This window comes from Nannospalax galili, unplaced genomic scaffold (genome assembly GCF_000622305.1).
Source record: "Nannospalax galili isolate Female #2095 unplaced genomic scaffold, S.galili_v1.0 scaffold335, whole genome shotgun sequence".
NCBI classification, from domain to species: Eukaryota; Metazoa; Chordata; class Mammalia; order Rodentia; family Spalacidae; genus Nannospalax; species Nannospalax galili.
In genome coordinates this window covers 3,495,908-3,502,268 of record NW_008337842.1, presented here as the reverse complement: position 1 = coordinate 3,502,268, position 6,361 = coordinate 3,495,908, and positions in this window count along the sequence as shown.

Sequence of the window (6,361 nt, the reverse complement as noted above, 5' to 3'; positions counted from 1 at the left end):
ACACACACACACACACACACACACACACACACACACACACACTCCTTTTTGGATATTTCCAGATATTTCCCAAATAATGTCATCTTTGGTTTAAGGAGATGGCTCAATGTGTAAAGTGGTTGCATCCCAAGCATGAGAACCAGAGTTTGGATCCCCATCACCCATACCAAAGCTGGGTGAGGTGGCATGTGTCTGTAACCCTGGTCCTGGTGGGGCAGAGCCAGGTGGATCCTGCAGCCTTGCTGGAAAGCCAGTCTATTTGAAATGGCAAACTTCAGCTTCAGTGGCAAACCCTGTTTTAAAAAATGAGAAGACCAATAGAAGACAGCAGACATTGACCTCTGACCTCCACATACACATGCACAGGTCAGCATACACATACTCACACACAAAAAACCATACCCAAAGAGTTGTGTCTGTAAAAAATTCTATATCTGATTGTCATTTTCTGAAAAATCATTTAATACATTAATGATGTAGAGGATGAAAAGACTTCTGGAATATCTAAACATGAACCATAAATTTGGGAGAGTCAGGAAAGTTGGGAAAGCATCTCATTCTCGAATCTAGTAGAGATCCCCTGGGGTACACTAGGAAGAGGTTGCAGTGAACAAGACTTATATAGAATGTGTATATTTGCTGAAAAATAACCTTGATGAGGAAGACACAGTGTTCCCAAATAGAATTGAGCGCTCCAAGATGCCAACATGGTTTGGGGGCAGCTCAGATTCCAGAGGAGAAAGACTGAGAGCTGTATCAGCAGAGACTGGCCTGCAGCTAGCTGCCTCATAGGTAGCTCATGTCTTTGTGGGCTCTGAGAACAGAAGAGAAATCCTAAGCACCCATGGTGTAAATTATTTCAGAGAATCCAGAAGTATCTGGTGTTCTAGCCTGGAACCAGACCCAGTTCATGGAAGAAGCCAACGAGGCGCTATGAACCCCCAAACAGGCTTCCAGTTAAAAATGTGTGACAACCTGCTGGAGTCCCAAGTGTCTTTCTATAAATGATAATGGGCTAATCAGAGGCTAATTGTGGGCAGTGAAATGGGGTAAGGACATCTTACAGATGCCAGCATCTATCAGAGTTACAAACCTCAGGACATCACCTATACCACACCCAACACAGAACTCACACACAGATTCATGAATAACACAGGGCATCTCAACAAACAAAATTATCCCCCACCTCTCACGCCAGATACAATGGTTGAAATTGAGATTACAAGGCTTGAATATGTATTCCAACACATGTGGGAAGCTCTTATCTTCAAGTAACTCTGCCTTCCAAGGCCAAGGTGTTAGAGATGAATTGACAACTTAGATTTTAATCCTGCCATGATTAAATCATCCTGGCCAAGTGAACTCTGCACTTATTTCCTACATAATTACCAAGTAACTACATTAAAATCCTCTTTATTGAATGTTAGTCTTTTCAAATGGCATAATTCAATGCAGACATTAAAATCACTACTGAGTGATGTCTCTCAATTCAATTACACATTCAAATCACTGAAGGACTTGGACACTGCAATTCGAGGACCAGAGAAGTCTGTTCACTCTGCAGTAATGGCTATCAAGACGCATGTGCTTTTGCATGTTGAGTTCATCGTTTTCCTATCTTAACTCTTATAAGAGGTAAAGTTTTTGGCATTTACAGTGTGTTTGACAGTTTGCGTATATTTTATATGTATCAACTTATTTCAACCTCCCAGAAACATTTGAACTAAAGACTATTATAGTCATTGGCAGCCCAGGTATTGACGGATAAAGTAAAGCAAACAGCTGGACATTGTAGAAGTAGCAATACCTGAGACATGAGTGCAGGCCTCCAAAGCTAGCTTTGTCAACTATTCTGTCCACTAGACAGCAAGTTTTTTGTTTCACCCTCAATGCGAATAGTCCTAAAAATGTAATTTAAAGAAAACTATCTGGTCATTTGGGGACACAATCTACAAAAATGTATTTATAATTCAGGAAGAGGAGGGCATTACTAACCATGATAAGCAATCTTTTCAGTCCCCAAAACATGAAGTCTGATTTTTCTCTTCTATCTGGCTTTTATGTTCAATGGAATATAAATGTCAGGAATCAAGCATTCCCCATGGATGGTGGAGACATAAATAACTTTCATACCATTTTGCACAGATGCTATAACTAAATTGAGACCAGGAAAGATCTAGACAACTATAGCAACACACTGATGATGAATCTATTTTTAGGATCTACTGTTAAATTAGAAAGATTTTTCAAAGTTAAAAAAAGAGAAAAAAAATCAGAGGAAATAATTTGGGCACAATTCTAAGAAATTCAAAGGAGATTCAGAGTGAGATTGAATGAACATTCTACATAGTCCTAAAGGGTCTGAGAGAATAATGTCTCCATTTTAAATAAAATTGTGGATATCTTAAGGTGTAAAGGCAAAAAAAAATTTAAGCCTTGAAGAGCTTAAAATATTACTGAGAATCAAGGAAAATATATCTGAAATAACAAAAAATATATGCTAAATAATACAATGTCTATGTTCTAAATAATATAATATAAAACCATTTATCTAGATTTGGGAAAATTTATATTTAAAACAAGATAGAAATTGCTGTTGTAAGCTGATTCAAATTAATCCATTTATCAGATATTTTATGCCACTCCAGCTCATAATCCCACTCCTGGGTCTATCCCAAAGTAACAGTACAAAAAGACCAGACACAACAGGTGTTCGATGAAACATTATTTTTTGTAGTGCTATATTAAAAAGTGGAACCAAGACATAGTAGACTAAGAATTTACCCAAACAGGCATAATCTGGATATTTTGCTAATATTATATTCGACAGTAATAATCTACAGAAGTTGAGCTACCTATCAAAGGTTGCGTGATTACACCCAATAATATAGACTCAAAGTATAGAATGGACAATTAACTGCATCATCATTGCAATATTAGTTTTATATAGCCATTAAAATTAATTTTTCTGGGGGACAGAGAGATGGTCCAGTGGTTAAGAGTATTTGCTGCTCTTGTAGAGGACCAGGTTCTGTTCCCAGCACCCACACGGTGGCTCACAACTATAATTCCAGTTCTAGGGGGAAGTGATACCCTGTTCTGGACTCTGAGTGCATTGCATGGATGTGGTGCATTTACATGTATGCAAAACACTCAAAAGAGAAAATAAAACTTTGTAAAATTTTAATTATTCTAAAGACTATGAACAGGAATGGAAATGCTTAAGATTTAATATTTACACATGTGTTCATGTACACATGCACATGCATTCACATAACTGCCTCTGTGATAATTAAACATATTAACTTACAAATGGGCAGTTAGTGGAACACAGAAGAAGCCTATATTTATTAAGGGAATGGCTATCCTTAATTAAAATTTTCCATTGTTCATCCAACCATTTAAGACACAATTACGGAGGGGCTGTATCAACACACATGTGTCCTTATAGAAATTTTATCTAGTAGAATAAATAATAAGTACATGTTACATGAAATTAAGTAATGACAAATGCTCTGAAGAAAAATAAAGGTGTAAGAAAGGACAGAGGCTGTACTTTCAGAAACAATGGTCACAGAAAGCCTCCCTGATGAAACAGCATTGCACACTGTAGTCAGAGGAAATAAGTCACATGACATATGAGAGACCATCATAAACAGGAGAGCAGAAGGGCATGAGCCATGATACTGGTGCTGAAATAAGATGCTCTAGAGACATTTTAAAGACATGAGCATTGTTCATGTAGTCAAGTTAAGCAGAAATGAAGAAAGAAAAGCTATAAAATGATGCTCATAATTTAACAATTATATAAAAAGCACAGAAAAAAAACACTAATGTAACTCTTTAAAATATTTAAAAGTGCAACAATACACTGATAGTGAGTTGTGTGGATATCATTTAAGAGACCAGGGGAATCTACACAGCCTTTTCCTCCCTTCATTCTAAAGTAGGAGTAATAATAATAACTACATATAACTGTAATAATAACTATAGCATTGGTTGGTTATATGGCATTGGTAAGATGCACGGTAAACTGAGTAGTATTCTCTGCAAATGCCCAGCTCTAGTCCCCAGAACTTGTGTGTTACCTCATATCACAAAAGAGAAATAAGTTGAACATAGATGATAACAAGGGTTCTTAAAAGTAGAGGAGAGCCAGGCGTGATGGCACATGCCTGTAGTCCCAGCACTTGGGAGGCAGAGGCAGGTGGATCTCTGTGAGTTCAGGCCAGCCTGATCTACATAGTGAGTTCCAGGACAGGGGGGGTTACAGGGAGACACTTTCTCAAAAAGAAAAAAAAAAAAAAAAAAAAGAAAGTAGAGGAGAGAGAAGGAGGCAAAGAGGGACAGAGGGACAGAGGGAGGGGAAAAGAGAGGGGGAGAGAGAGGGAAGAAGGGAAAGAGGGAGGGAGAGAGGGAAGGAGGGACAAAGAAAATGAATATGAATAAGAACACAGAGTCGGAGACACATATAACAACAGGCGTAGAAGCAGAAAGACACTGGTTTAGGCTTTGGAAGATGGAGGAGTGTGAGTTGAGGAATGATAGTCATCTCCAGAAGCTAGAAAAGGCAAAGAAACATTTTTTTCCAAAGGTCCTAGTAAAGAAAATAAAAGCAAGATGCATCCCTGTGGACACCTAGATTTTAGTCCATTCAACCATGTTGAGCTTCTGAACTAGATAATTAAGATAATGAATTGTTGTTCTAATGCACTAACCTGATAATTTCTTAGAGCAGCAATGGAAAACAAATACAAGAGAATCAAGTCAGTTCTTATGAAGTAAATACTTAGTGCTAACTCCTGACACATGTTAAACACTCAGTAGTCAAAGTGATGTTTCCTCCCACACCTTCCAATAAACATTAGGTAGCGCTGCAGAGGTAGCACAGATGGTAACGTGCTTGCAAGCTTGAGGACTCAGGTTGAATCATCAGAATCCATGTAAAAAGCCAGGTTTGATGACACACATTTGTAATCCCAGCACTGGTGAGGTAGAGACAGGAGGACCTCTGGGGCTGGCTCACCAGCTAATCTAACCTAATTGGTGAGCTCAGGCCAATGAGAGAGGCTGCTTCAAAAACCTAAAGTTGGAAAGTTCTTGAATAAGACCACCTGAGATTGACCTCTGACCTCCACAAGTATACACACATTCACACCCACAAACACATATGAGCAAACTTGTAGATATATATGAACATAAAACAAAAGCGAGTCAGTGAAAAACAAAAGCAAATCAGTAGGTATATATCAATAAAACATTGCCTTAAAAGAAGAAAGCTTTATCAAGAATGTCTCTAATACTTGGAAAGGGTTATTTTATTTTATTTATTTATTTATTTATTTTTTGGTCTTTTTGAGACAATGTCTCCCTGTAGCCCCAGCTGTCCTGGAACTCACTATGTAGACCAAGCTGGCCTTGAACTGACAGAGATCTGCCTGCCTCTGCCTCCCGAGTGCTGGGATTAAAGGCTTGAGCCACCACGCCTGGTGGAAAGGGATATTTTAATTACAGAAAAACAAAAATAATTGAAGTGTAAAATAGGAATAATGGAACAACACACACACACACACACGCATAAAACTATTCCCTAAGTTAAAAAGAACTTTTGTGTTTGGGAGTTGGAGCGACGGCTTTCTGGTTAAGAACACTTGCTGTTCTTGTAGAAGATATGGGTTCAGTTCCTAGCACCCATATGGCAGATACCAACTGTCAGTGAATCCAGTTCTAGAGAATCCACTGGCCTACCTGAGCACCAGGCACACATGTGATATACATACATGCTTGCAGGCAAACACTCAAGCATAAAAATAAATACATCTTTGGGGAAAAAAAAAGGACTTTGTTTTTAAGTTACATTCTTTAGTTGCTAACAAAATACTGACAAGTGGCTGGAACCGGGCAGATAAAAAGAGGCTTCATTTTGGATGTGATTTATAGACTATGAGGAAAGCCATGAATCCATCTAGTATCCAGATGCGAGTCAGTAATCTAAGCCATGGAGTCCTCTAAGTTCCTTTACAGACGAGAATCATAAAAGCTTGGAATTTCACTCCTAGTAAAAGTCTCTAGGAATTTGTGAATTTCATTTTCCTTCCAGCAGAAAAGTGACAAATCGCACTGCAGCAAGTTGACTGAAAGCGCCCTTCCTCCATTCTTGGCTCTATTGGGTCTCTAGGGTACTTAAAAATTTCAATTCCATCCAAATACTTAGCAAGCATCTCCCCTATGTATGTATGGCCAGACCCTGTGTTAAGTAGCATTGAACTTACAGACGGTACATAATCTGCAACTTTCGTGGTTGAAAATACAGCTTCATCATTTAAAAACATTGGAACATTTACTGCTCATGTTCAAATTT